The sequence below is a fragment of the Hyperolius riggenbachi genome, chromosome 1, assembly GCF_040937935.1.
Source record: "Hyperolius riggenbachi isolate aHypRig1 chromosome 1, aHypRig1.pri, whole genome shotgun sequence".
In the NCBI taxonomy this organism is placed as follows: Eukaryota; Metazoa; Chordata; class Amphibia; order Anura; family Hyperoliidae; genus Hyperolius; species Hyperolius riggenbachi.
In genome coordinates, this window is record NC_090646.1 from 52495926 (window position 1) to 52509703 (window position 13778).

Below are 13778 nucleotides of genomic sequence, written 5' to 3' on the forward strand. Positions count from 1 at the left end.
GGATAGCGGACAATGACAAGGTCAGGGCTGGTGGATAGCGGACAATGACCAGGTCAGGGCTGGTGGATAGCGGACAATGACCAGGTCAGGGCTGGTGGATAGCGGACAATGACCAGGTCAGGGCTGGTGGATAGCGGACAATGACCAGGTCAGGGCTGGTGGATAGCGGACAGTGACAAGGTCAGGGCTGGTGGATAGCGGACAGTGACAAGGTTAGGGCTGGTGGATAGCGGACAATGACAAGGTCAGGGCTGGTGGATAGCGGACAGTGACAAGGTCAGGGCTGGTGGATAGCGGACAATGACAAGGTCAGGGCTGGTGGATAGCGGACAATGACAAGGTCAGGGCTGGTGGATAGCGGACAATGACAAGGTCAGGGCTGGTGGATAGCGGACAATGACCAGGTCAGGGCTGGTGGATAGCGGACAATGACCAGGTCAGGGCTGGTGGATAGCGGACAATGACCAGGTCAGGGCTGGTGGATAGCGGACAGTGACAAGGTCAGGGCTGGTGGATAGCGGACAGTGACAAGGTCAGGGCTGGTGGATAGCGGACAGTGACAAGGTTAGGGCTGGTGGATAGCGGACAATGACAAGGTCAGGGCTGGTGGATAGCGGACAGTGACAAGGTCAGGGCTGGTGGATAGCGGACAATGACAAGGTCAGGGCTGGTGGATAGCGGACAATGACCAGGTCAGGGCTGGTGGATAGCGGACAATGACAAGGTTAGGGCTGGTGGATAGCGGACAATGACAAGGTCAGGGCTGGTGGATAGCGGACAGTGACAAGGTCAGGGCTGGTGGATAGCGGACAATGACAAGGTCAGGGCTGGTGGATAGCGGACAATGACCAGGTCAGGGCTGGTGGATAGCGGACAATGACAAGGTCAGGGCTGGTGGATAGCGGACAGTGACAAGGTTAGGGCTGGTGGATAGCGGACAATGAAAAGGTCACGGCTGGTGGATAGCGGACAGTGACAAGGTCAGGGCTGGTGGATAGTGGACAATGACAAGGTCAGGGCTGGTGGATAGCGGACAGTGACAAGGTTAGGGCTGGTGGATAGCGGACAATAACAAGGTCAGGGCTGGTGGATAGTGGACAATGACAAGGTCAGGGCTGGTGGATAGTGGACAATAACAAGGTCAGGGCTGGTGGATAGTGGACAATGACCAGGTCAGGGCTGGTGGATAGCGGACAATGACCAGGTCAGGGCTGGTGGATAGCGGACAGTGACAAGGTCAGGGCTGGTGGATAGCGGACAGTGACAAGGTTAGGGCTGGTGGATAGCGGACAATGACAAGGTCAGGGCTGGTGGATAGCGGACAGTGACAAGGTCAGGGCTGGTGGATAGCGGACAATGACAAGGTCAGGGCTGGTGGATAGCGGACAATGACAAGGTCAGGGCTGGTGGATAGCGGACAATGACAAGGTCAGGGCTGGTGGATAGCGGACAATGACCAGGTCAGGGCTGGTGGATAGCGGACAATGACCAGGTCAGGGCTGGTGGATAGCGGACAATGACCAGGTCAGGGCTGGTGGATAGCGGACAGTGACAAGGTCAGGGCTGGTGGATAGCGGACAGTGACAAGGTCAGGGCTGGTGGATAGCGGACAGTGACAAGGTTAGGGCTGGTGGATAGCGGACAATGACAAGGTCAGGGCTGGTGGATAGCGGACAGTGACAAGGTCAGGGCTGGTGGATAGCGGACAATGACAAGGTCAGGGCTGGTGGATAGCGGACAATGACCAGGTCAGGGCTGGTGGATAGCGGACAATGACAAGGTTAGGGCTGGTGGATAGCGGACAATGACAAGGTCAGGGCTGGTGGATAGCGGACAGTGACAAGGTCAGGGCTGGTGGATAGCGGACAATGACAAGGTCAGGGCTGGTGGATAGCGGACAATGACCAGGTCAGGGCTGGTGGATAGCGGACAATGACAAGGTCAGGGCTGGTGGATAGCGGACAGTGACAAGGTTAGGGCTGGTGGATAGCGGACAATGAAAAGGTCACGGCTGGTGGATAGCGGACAGTGACAAGGTCAGGGCTGGTGGATAGTGGACAATGACAAGGTCAGGGCTGGTGGATAGCGGACAGTGACAAGGTTAGGGCTGGTGGATAGCGGACAATAACAAGGTCAGGGCTGGTGGATAGCGGACAGTGACAAGGTCAGGGCTGGTGGATAGTGGACAATGACAAGGTCAGGGCTGGTGGATAGCGGACAGTGACAAGGTTAGGGCTGGTGGATAGCGGACAATGACAAGGTCAGGGCTGGTGGATAGTGGACAATGACAAGGTCAGGGCTGGTGGATAGCAGAATATGAGATCACACATACCCAGAGACGGGTCGGTGAGTATGACACACGTGAGCTACTAAATAGGTCATTCAGAAACCCCCATAAGCAACTCACAAACTGCATTATCTATAAGTAAAGGCTGTTATAGAAAAGTACCATTGTCCATTTCCTATGTGTAGAAAAGTCACATATCACTTTAAAGCAAACCTTATGGCAGTCCCTGCAGTATAGACAATGTACTAACTGCTTGAGCTCCGAGTCACATGATCTTCTGAACAGCCGCTGTGATGGTAAGAGATGGAATCTACACTGAAAGCAGCTACTGGTGAAATCTCTTCAGAAATGATACGATGGACAGAGATTACATCTGGTACTAGACACACCTATAGAACGTCGTAAGTATATTCTATGTTGTGCTGAGTGTTCTTTGTTAATAGCAGTAAAGGTAAACAGAGGCGCCAGCTGGGTAAAAAAAAAAAGGTAAAATGTTTAAAAAATAGAAGAGGTAGAGGTGGACTTGCCTCCTCCAAGTAGACACAAATTAGTAATGATGTCGTATCGACAAAATAATGTATTTGTGGTACATACACACGCCTATCTTTTTCGACCAGCTTGTCATTTGACTTGTCATTTAAACAACAAGTTGGACGTGTGTACGAGCTGTCGAGCGACTGATAACAGCCGGTTTGCCCAATCCGCTCAGCAGATCCATTGGACCAACTGTCGTTCAAACGACTGTCAGGTCCGAACATGTCTACAAACGACTTCTAGTCGTTTGTCCAACTAATAGACGTTCAAACATACAGTTGTTTGATCTGTCATGTAATCTAGTCCATTGTTCTATCCAATCCATTGTCCATTATCACGTTGGTTAAACGACATGTAAATTAGCATATCGGCCGCTTTGTTGGTCAGTGTGTGCATGATGTCTGAATGACTTGTTGTTTGCACTTCAAGTCGTTCAAACGACCAGTTTAAACGACAGGCGTAAAGTTGGACGTGTGTACGCACCTTTGTACACTCCATAATTTGGGTACCGAAAAAATACATTTTGTTGATGCATCATTACTAATTTGTGTCTGCTTGGAGAAGGTAAGTCTACCTCTGCCTCCTCTATTTGTAAATATTTTAGCTATTTTTATCCTACTGGCACCTCTACTTTACTTTAAATTGTACAAGTCCACCCTTGGTGAAGGGGTGATACCCCTTTTTCTGATGTACGGAGAGCGACTTCTTAAAGGGACACTTAAGTCAAACAAAAAAAATTAGTTTTACTCACCTAGGGCTTCCAATAGCCCCCTGCAGCTGTCCGGTGCCTTCGCCGTCTCCCTCCGATCCTCCCGGCCCCGCCGGCAGCCACTTCCTGTTTCGGTGACAGGAGCTGACAGGCTGGGGACGCGAGTGATTCTTCGCGTTCCTGGCCACAATAGCGCCATCTATGCTGCTATATCATATACCATATAGCAGCATAGAGGGTGCTAATGTGTCTGGGAACGCGAAGAATCACTCGCGTCCCCAGCCTGTCAGCTCCTGTCACCGAAACAGGAAGTGGCTGCCGGCGGGGCCAGGAGGATCGGAGGGAGACGGCGAAGGCACCGGACAGCTGCAGGGGGCTATTGGAAGCCCCAGGTGAGTAAAACTCATTTTTTTTTGTTTGACTTAAGTGTCCCTTTAAGGTACATACATATGTCGGATTTTCGCAAACGACCTGTCGTTTGGACATCAAATCGGGCGTTTGTACAGTCTGTCATTCAGCTGATAAGACTGGACTTGAGCGATCCGCTTGGTGGATCATTCAAGTCCAGTCTTGTCAGCTGACCGCACACACGCCCGATTTTGACGTCGAAACGACCGGACGTTAAACTGTCCAAACGACGTGTCGTTTGCGAAAATCCGACGTGTGTACGAGCCTTTTAATCCTGAGTGGGGACAGGTCTAATCTCCCCACCTGCTTATACAGTGGTTGCCTGAGTGGTAACCCCCGTTTGCAAGTATAACGATACTTAATTTTCATTATCTCAACCATAACCAGTACATACTACACTATACTGGGCTCTTGGTGTCCCCTTTTCTGTATTTTGGTAATAGAAGGTTTACTTCTAAGTTGCTGATTGCCTAAAATGTCTTGACATAATCAGGGCTGTGGAGTCGAGGAGTTGGAGCAATTTTTGGGTATAGAGTCGGTAGTTTCATAAACTGAGATGGAGTCAGGTGATTTTATACCAGCTCCACAGCTCTGGTAAATACAGTATTAGACTAAGGAGCTGGAGCCGAAGAGTCAGAGCAATTTTGGGTACCTGGAGTCGGTGGTTTCCGAAACTGAGGAGTCGAATGATTTTTTTTTACTGACTCCACAGCCCTGAACATAATACAATATTATCACTCTGGCATGTACAATGTATACAGTTACTATGGCGTCAATTCACCAGAGGTTACCAACCTATTTATCTCTTGGGAGGTAATTTACCTCCTGTGATATCTCCAAATAGCAATTCTCCAGAAGTATAGGGGAAAATATCGACAGAGAGAAATGCAAGAGATAAATGTGAGATAAGTATGAGATAAATAAGTGATAGTTAGTAGTTAGTTTTTCTCCAAATCACAATTCACCAGGGAAGAAAAGGGGTGTGGCCATTCGTTATTTTTTCATCTCTTTATCCCCTGAATGAACCTGGAGATATCGTGGTTTTCACACAGCAGCTGCTGCTGTGGAAGATGGAGCCTTTTGAGCTTACTCTGTTAGGCCTGCTGCAAACCAAAAACCGCTAGCAGATCCGCAAAATGCTAGCAGATTTTGAAACGCTTTTATTTTTCTGTAGCGTTTCAGCTAGCATTTTGCGGTTTTGTGAAGCGTTTTTGGTGTAGTAGATTTCATGTATTGTTACAGTAAAGCTGTTACTGAACAGCTGGCAAAAACCGCCTGGCAAACCGCTCTGAAGGGCCGTTTTTCAGAGCGGTTTGCGGTTTTCCTATACTTAACATTGAGCAGAAACGCCTCCGCAATCCAAAATCTGCAGCAGCCCGGGAGTATGCGTTTCTGCAAAACGCCTCCCGCTCTGGTGTGCACCAGCCCATTGAAATACATTACCCAAGCGTATCCGCAGCCGCAAGCGGATCGCAAAACGCAGCCGAACCGCTCTGGTGTGCACTAGGCCTTAGAGCTTGCTTCTATTATGAGGAGACGAAGGCGCAGGAGGAGGGTCTGTTTAATCGCCCCTCGTATTTTTCGTGAGAGAACAGTTCTTGATATTTTACTGAGACAGAGGTGGTGAAGAAGTTCAGACTCACTCGTGATATGATTTATGATGTGATCCGGCAGTAAAAGGCGGGAATACTCTGGTCACGTAGTGGTAAAACTCCGCCTCCTACCCACAATGCTTTACTTTCAAGCTTACAGAGAGGAAAAGTATCCCATGTAAATCATTAATACCGATTACCTAACTCTCTGCTTTCTCACACTTTCCTCATGCATATCTCTCCATTATCCCCTGCTATCGAACATTTTTCTCTCTGTCCTCTCACATTGGTGAATTGACTCCAGAGTGTTAAAATACCTCATGAGATAAACTACCTACCTTTTCTCTCTTAGTAAATCCTCTCTGGTGAATTGACGCCTATGTCTCTAACCTGATAGTTTACTAGCTTTAGTGTGTGTTGATCTCTGTTTTACAAATGTCCTACTGCTTCTGATGCGTTCCCGATTCCTTTCCTCCTTGTGAATTGTCTACACACACACACACACACACACACACACACACACACCACACACACCACACACACACACCACACACACACACACACATACATACACATACACTATACACACACACACACACACCCACACACACACCACACACACCACACACACACACACACACACACACACCACACACACACACACACACATACATACACATACACTATACACACACACACACACACACACACACACACACACACACACACACACACACACACACACACACTACACACACACACACACACACCACACACACACACACACATACATACACATACACTATACACACACACACACACACACACACACACACACACACACACTACACACACACACACACACACACACACACACACACACACACACACGTTTGTGATGGTTTTGTTGTTGGTTCAGATGTATTGTCTTTGGCCAATTGCTTTGGCCCCTAAGTGTGGTCTTACCTTGCTCCTATCTACAAAGAAAGCATGGCCAAAACATCGCTCCCTTTTGAGCATAATGCTGGATCAATTTCACCAGCTCACATGACGAGCACTGTGCTTACTGGCTTTGCTATAAAGTTATGGTGGCACTGACAAGAGATTGTTCCTCCACTGGAACCCAATGGAAATTGACCGCTAGAACCTGTAAAATCCCTAACAAATGTGACACCTGTACACACAAAAGGCACTAGGTGGTTGACAAAAGTGCCGTCAGTGCTTGCTAAATGCACAAGTTAGTGCCAGAGTACATTACATTATTAACTACAACCATATTAGCCAATGTTCATTATGCTGCTTGGTGCCAGATGCATCAGGAGGTACTAGGCAACAAATCTGGTCTGTTGTTGTGGCAGCGGTGCCATTCTTCTAAATTATTTTGTTACCTACATTTCAGTCACTTTAAAAAGCACCAACCCGGTGATATACTGTTGAGTTGTTTTTTTGTTTTTCGGTTACGTTTTGTTTTTTTGGGGGAGGGGGGTTCCGTAACATCTAAGACAGCAGCTCCCCTTTCAAAGCTACCATCTGGCATACGCAAAAAAAAAGGAAATTTGACCGCTGGAAAATGGCTGAAAGTAGAATATTGGTAACATTTACAGATATTCTACTATTTACAGTGATGATGCCGAAATTTTACTACAGCTAGACCTAACCCTACTCTCACACAGGGCCTCCCCCCTCCATTTCCTAACCCTAATCTCCCACACAGCCCGGCCAATGCCTAACCCTAGCCAACCCCCTTCCTTATGCCTATCCTTAACCATCTCACAGCTATTTGTAGCCAGTTTGCATAGCAGATAACCCCATAACATCAAATGCCTCCAGTGCCTAAATTTCTTCTGTAAACAATATTTGTGTTGCTGCCTATTCGTCACCTGTCTTGTATCTTTAAGAGGAACTGTCACGAAAATCTTAAAATGTAAAACACATACAAATAAGAACTGTTTCTTCCAGAGTGAAATAAGCTATTAATTACTTTTTTTCCTATGTAGCTGGCATTTACAGTAAGTAATAGAAATCTAACATTACCAACAGGTTTTGGGCTAGTCCATCTCCATAGGGGATTCTCAGCATGGCCTTTATTCTTTATAAAGACACTCCTTGAAAAAAGATTTATACAAAGATGCTGGCCAGCCACCCTGCTTGCTGTGCACTTTTTTGCCAGTTGGATGGAGCAACTGCTGTTCAGGAAATGCTGTTGAAAACCCTGAGAACCCCCCATGAGAAGATGGAGTAGTCCAAAACCTGTCGGTAATGTCAGATTTCTACTACTTACTGTAAGTGATGGCAACATAGGAGAAAAGTTATTTATGGCTCATTTTACTCTGGAAGAAACATACTTCTTATTTGTATGTGTTTACATGTAATTTAAATTTTAACATTTTCGCGACAGAGGTCCTTTAAGCTGCAGGTGACGTCGCCATTTTGACAGTGTCACTGGTCCATACGTCTTCCATATGTTTCTATTTATTTCTGAGTGCCTCTGTATCATCATTGTAGTCTTTGCGTCACTTCACACACCTGGTCGATACCCTTCTTTGGTTGTTTGCCGCGCCATACGTCAGATCCTCAGTACCTACGCATGGATAATAGCCTTCTTGGCTTTAGATGCTTCAGTTTTGGACGGAGAAAGGGAAGACGGCCAGGCAGCAGAGCCATCTCAGAGTTTATTCATCTTCATTATAAATTGGCAGGAAAAGGTGGAGGTGGTAATTAAGTGCTTCTTTTATGTCATCGGCAAATCGGATGTAATGGCCTAATATTCCTTAATGATCCCGTGGAGAGCTCTAATGAGGGATTAAAGAATCATATAGGAAATAATCATTAGCCTTCATAATAGAAATCATCTGATTGGGTAGATGTGGCCAGCGGAGGCCTAACTTTCATAGCTTGGCTTTCTCTCGTCTTCTCTTCATCACTATCTCTTCCCCGCTTACCCATCCGTTCCACACCCACCATTCTGTTCCTGCCAATTACTTTGCTCTGTTCTGTCTTTGCGTTTTGTTTTTGTTGAACGATTTTACTGTTTGTATAAAGCACACCTAAATTAGGCACTTCCTCTCTGCTCTAAGACATAAACAGCATAATAATATTTAAAGAACATTTCTCCATTACAACTTATGATTATTATTTAGTATTTATATAGCGCCGACATCTTCTGCAGTGCTGTACAGAGTATGTTGTCTTGCCACTAACTGTCCCTCAGAGAGGCTCACAGTCGAATCCTTGCCATAGTCATATGTCTGTTTGTATCATGTAGTGCTTGTATCATAGTCTAGGGCCAATTTAGGGGGAAGCCAATTAACTTATTTGTATGATTTTTTTTTGGATGTGGGAGGAAAACTGAGTGCACGGAGGAAACCCACACAGACACTGGGAGAACATTCAAACTCCGTGCAGATGCCCCCGGCTGAGACTTGAACCGGGGTCCCAGGCGAGAAAGCTAGCCACTGCTTATATAACTCCTACCGAGATCCTGCAGTATTTACTTCTTGGAATTGGAATTCCTAGGAACACAGAAAGGGTTAATCTCCAGTGTTTACATATTAGCACAGAATCTGGGTCCACTGCTGCACAGCTCAGACACAGCTGACAGCCCTGGCTAATTACTTGCCGATAAGGGGTTAATTAGACAGGCGTATCTCCATAAACACACACAGCGACTTTCTCAGCAACTGTTTTTCTTGTCTGCTGTGCAAGAGCTTAGGTCTGCTTTAAAGCCCTTCATGTTATAGTAAATGAGCGTTACCTAGCAACATGTAGAGTTGTATGAAACCTAGTAGAGTGTGGAGAGCAGTTGGCAGGTTTTCTTCATATCTTGTGGCAGTGTCGGCAACTGTCTGAATTTTGGAAAGGGACCCAATTTTGGAATAAAAGGCCTTTTCCAAACATAAAATCCCGTTATTTACGAGTAGCATAATGCATTAAAGAAATTGGTGAAGGTATTGGAAGATATAGCTCAAGCTACATGGGATAGCGCTAGATTGATATTGGGTTAAGTGCCGATACGGAGGCAAAGTGAATTCCACAACAGATTTCGTATTCTTTAACCACTTAACGACCGCCTAACGCCGATAGACGTCGGCGGGTCGTTAGTGGTATAGCATGGAAACTTTCCATGCCAGTTCACGGAGGGTATCTCCGTGAACAGTGTGCGAGCCGCCGATCGCGGCTCGCACGCGTAATGTAAACACGTGCGGAATAAATCCCCGCTGTTTACATGGTAAGGCAGATCGGCGATCCCCGGCCTCTGATTGGCCAGGGATCGCCGTCATTTGATAGGCTAAAGCCTATCCTATCAGGCGAAGGACGGATATCCGTCCTGCGCCGCTCATTGGGAAAGGTAGAGGGAGGGAAGTGGAGGAAGGGAGGAAATTGCTGCGGAGGGGGGCTTTGAGGAGCCCCCCCCCCCCCCCCCGCTAATCAGTAGTGGCCGGCGGCGATCAGACCCTTCCCAGCAGGACATCCCCCTAGTGGGGAAAAAGGGGGGAAAGTCTGATCACTATGTCACAATCCTGATCGGTGCTGCGGGCTGCAGAGCCCACGCAGCACCAATCTAAGCAAAATCCCTTGGTCCTTAACCTCCTTGGCGGTATGAAAAATACCGCCAGGAGGGAGCGCAGCAGTTTTTAAAATTTTTTTTTTTTTTTTAATCATGTAGCGAGCCGAGGGCTCGCTACATGATAGCCGCTGCTGAGCGGCATCCCCCCGCCCGCTTCGATCGCCTTCGGCGATCTCCGATCAGGAAATCCCGTTCATAGAACGGGATTTCCTGGAGGGCTTCCCCCGTCGCCATGGCGACAGGGCGGGATGACGTCACTGACGTCGGGACGTCATTGGGAGTCCCGGGCCACCCCTCGGCGCTGCCTGGCACTAATTGGCCAGGCAGCGCTGGGGGGGGGGGGGGCGCGCGCCGCAGCAAATAGCGGCGATCAGAGTGCTGGCGCAGCTAGCAAAGTGCTAGCTGCGTCCAGCAAAAAAAAAAATTATGAAAATCGGCCCAGCAGGGCCTGAGCGGCACCCTCCGGCGGCTTACCCCGTGTCCAGCACGGGGTTACCGCTAAGGAGGTTAAGTGGTTAAGGTTTCCAGGTTCTTAGTAAATAGTAAATTGAGGTTTCTGTGTGGTGGGATTACTTTATCTGCCAGTACAGAAGAGAGGACAATGCCTCAGGTATGTCTACATTTTGTTTGGCAAAGTCCTAGGATGGAAGCACCAGTAATGGATGGCAGAGATCTAAGCCTTTGGTAATTATCACTTCAGAAAGTATTCATGTTGATGGCAGGGGACCGAGAGAATGGAAAATCAGGGTCATCATCACTGCTCTGTGAAGTCGAGTTGCACTAAAAGCACCTTCTTCGAATGCCTGCATGTTGTAGACATTTGTGCCGATCTGTGGTCTACTTAAGAATAACACCAGACACTATAGACTATACTAGAGACTACATGCTGGATCTTATTTATCAAGTTGCCAGGAGGAAGAATTAAGCTACATACACACGGGGCACAACTGTCCCCTGTTGCATGCAGCCGAGAGACCAGGGAGCGACTGCTATCCACACATCTCGCCAGAAAGGCACAGACGCAGCGGAAGCTGTCTGTGAAGGGAACATTCCCCGGCCAGATGCTCCATTTACTTGCGTTTGTCTCCTGTCGCTAGTCTGCATACACACGCAGTACGTGTGGCGGACTAGCGACAGTTGCGGAGACAGAAGTTGCCGGCTATTGAACTTTTCAATCGTACGGCAACTTCACTATCCGGCAACAGTTCATGGCGCGCACGTCATACATACGGGGCAACTGTTGCTCAGACATGCGCGTGCCATGTGTTTGTGGCGACAGTTGTGCCCCGTGTGTATGGGCCTTTATAGACTTACTGGCCCCAGCAACTAAATTCTCTGTGTAATGTGGTGGTGGGGATGACTGTCATCCGTAGCAGTGATGATTCCTCCTGAACATTTAAAGAGACGCTGAAGTGAAAGAGATAATATCCTCTTCCGTGTAACCAACCCTAACCTACCACCCTAATATTATCCCCTTCCTGGTGCCCAACCCTAACCTACCACCCTAATATTATCCCCTTCCTGATGCCCAACCCTAACCTGCCACCCTAATATTATCCCCTTCCTGATGCCCAACCCTAACCTGCCACCCTAATATTATCCCCTTCCTGATGCCCAACCCTAACCTGCCACCCTAATATCCTCTTCCTGATGCCCAACCCTAACCTCCCACCCTAATATTATCCTCTTCCTGATGCCTATCCCTAACCTGCCACCCTAATATTATCCTCTTCCTGGTGCCCAACCCTAACCTCTCACCCTAATATTATCCTCTTCCTGATGCCCAACCCTAACCTGCCACCCTAATATTATCCCCTTCCTGGTGCCCAACCCTAACCTCCCACCCTAATATTATCCTCTTCCTGATGCCCAACCCTAACCTCCCACCCTAATATTATCCCCTTCCTGATGCCTAACCCTAACCTGCCACCCTAATATTATCCCCTTCCTGATGCCCAACCCTAACCTCCCACCCTAATATTATCCTCTTCCTGATGCCCAACCCTAACCTCCCACCCTAATATTATCCTCTTCCTGATGCCTATCCCTAACCTGCCACCCTAATATTATCCCCTTCCTGGTGCCCAACCCTAACCTGCCACCCAAATATCCCCTTCCAGATGCCCAACCCTAACCTGCCACCCTAATATTATCCTCTTCCTGATGCACAACCCTAACCTGCCACCCTAATATTATCCCCTTCCTGGTGCCCAACCCTAACCTCCCACCCTAATATTATCCTCTTCCTGATGCCCAACCCTATCCTCCCACCCTAATATTATCCTCTTCCTGATGCCTAACCCTAACCTGCCACCCTAATATTATCCCCTTCCTGATGCCCAACCCTAACCTCCCACCCTAATATTATCCTCTTCCTGATGCCTATCCCTAACCTGCCACCCTATTATTATCCTCTTCCTGATGCCTATCCCTAACCTGCCACCCTAATATTATCCCCTTCCTGATCCCCAACCCTAACCTCCGACCCTAATATTATCATCTTACTGATGTCTAACCCTAACCTCCCACCCTAATATTATCCTCTTCCTGATGCCCAACCATAACCTGCCACCCTAATATTATCTTCTTCCTGATGTCTAACCCTAACCTGCCACCCTAATATTATCCTCTTCCTGATGTCTAACCCTAACCTGCCACCCTAATATTATCCTCTTCCTGATGCCTATCCCTAACCTGCCACCCTAATATTATCCCCTTCCTGATGCCCAACCCTAACCTCCCACCCTAATATCCTCTTCCTGATGCCTAACCCTAACCTCCCACCCTAATATTATCCTCTTCCTGATGCCTAACCCTAACCTGCCATCCTAATATTATCCCCTTCCTGATGCCCATCCCTAACCTCCCACCCTAATATTATCCTCTTCCTGATGCCTATCCCTAACCTACCACCCTAATATTATCCCCTTCCTGATGCCTAACCCTAACCTGCCACCCTAATATTATTCCCTTCCTGATGCCTATCCCTAACCTGCCACCCTAATATTATCCTCTTTCTGATGCCTATCCCTAACCTGCCACCCTAATATTATCCCCTTCCTGATGCTCAACCCTAACCTGCCACCCTAATTTTATCCTCTTCCTGATGTCCAACCCTAACCTGCCACCCTAATATCCTCTTCCTGATGCCCAACCCTAACCTCCCACCCTAATATTATCCTCTTCCTGATGCCTATCCCTAACCTGCCACCCTAATATTATCCTCTTCCTGGTGCCCAACCCTAACCTCTCACCCTAATATTATTCTTTTCCTGGTGCCTATCCCTAACCTCCCACCCTAATATTATCCTCTTCCTGGTGCTCAACCCTAACCTCCCACCCTAATATTATCCTCTTCCTGATGCCCAACCCTAACCTCCCACCCTAATATTATCCCCTTCCTGATGCCTAACCCTAACCTGCCACCCTAATATTATCCCCTTCCTGATGCCCAACCCTAACCTCCCACCCTAATATTATCCTCTTCCTGATGCCCAACCCTAACCTGCCACCCTAATATTATCCCCTTCCTGGTGCCCAACCCTAACCTCCCACCCTAATATTATCCTCTTCCTGATGCCCAACCCTAACCTCCCACCCTAATATTATCCTCTTCCTGATGCCTAACCCTAACCTGCCACCCTAATATTATCCCCTTCCTGATGCCCAACCCTAACCTCC

The 13778-nt window shown here is 47.9% G+C and overlaps 1 protein-coding gene across 3 annotated transcripts in view; it reads left to right on the forward strand.

Annotated features, from left to right (window-relative positions):
* Positions 1-13778, forward strand: part of EXOC6B (exocyst complex component 6B) — a 416257-nt gene that overhangs the window by 240508 nt on the left and 161971 nt on the right. The gene's annotated exons all lie outside the window — the stretch shown is intronic.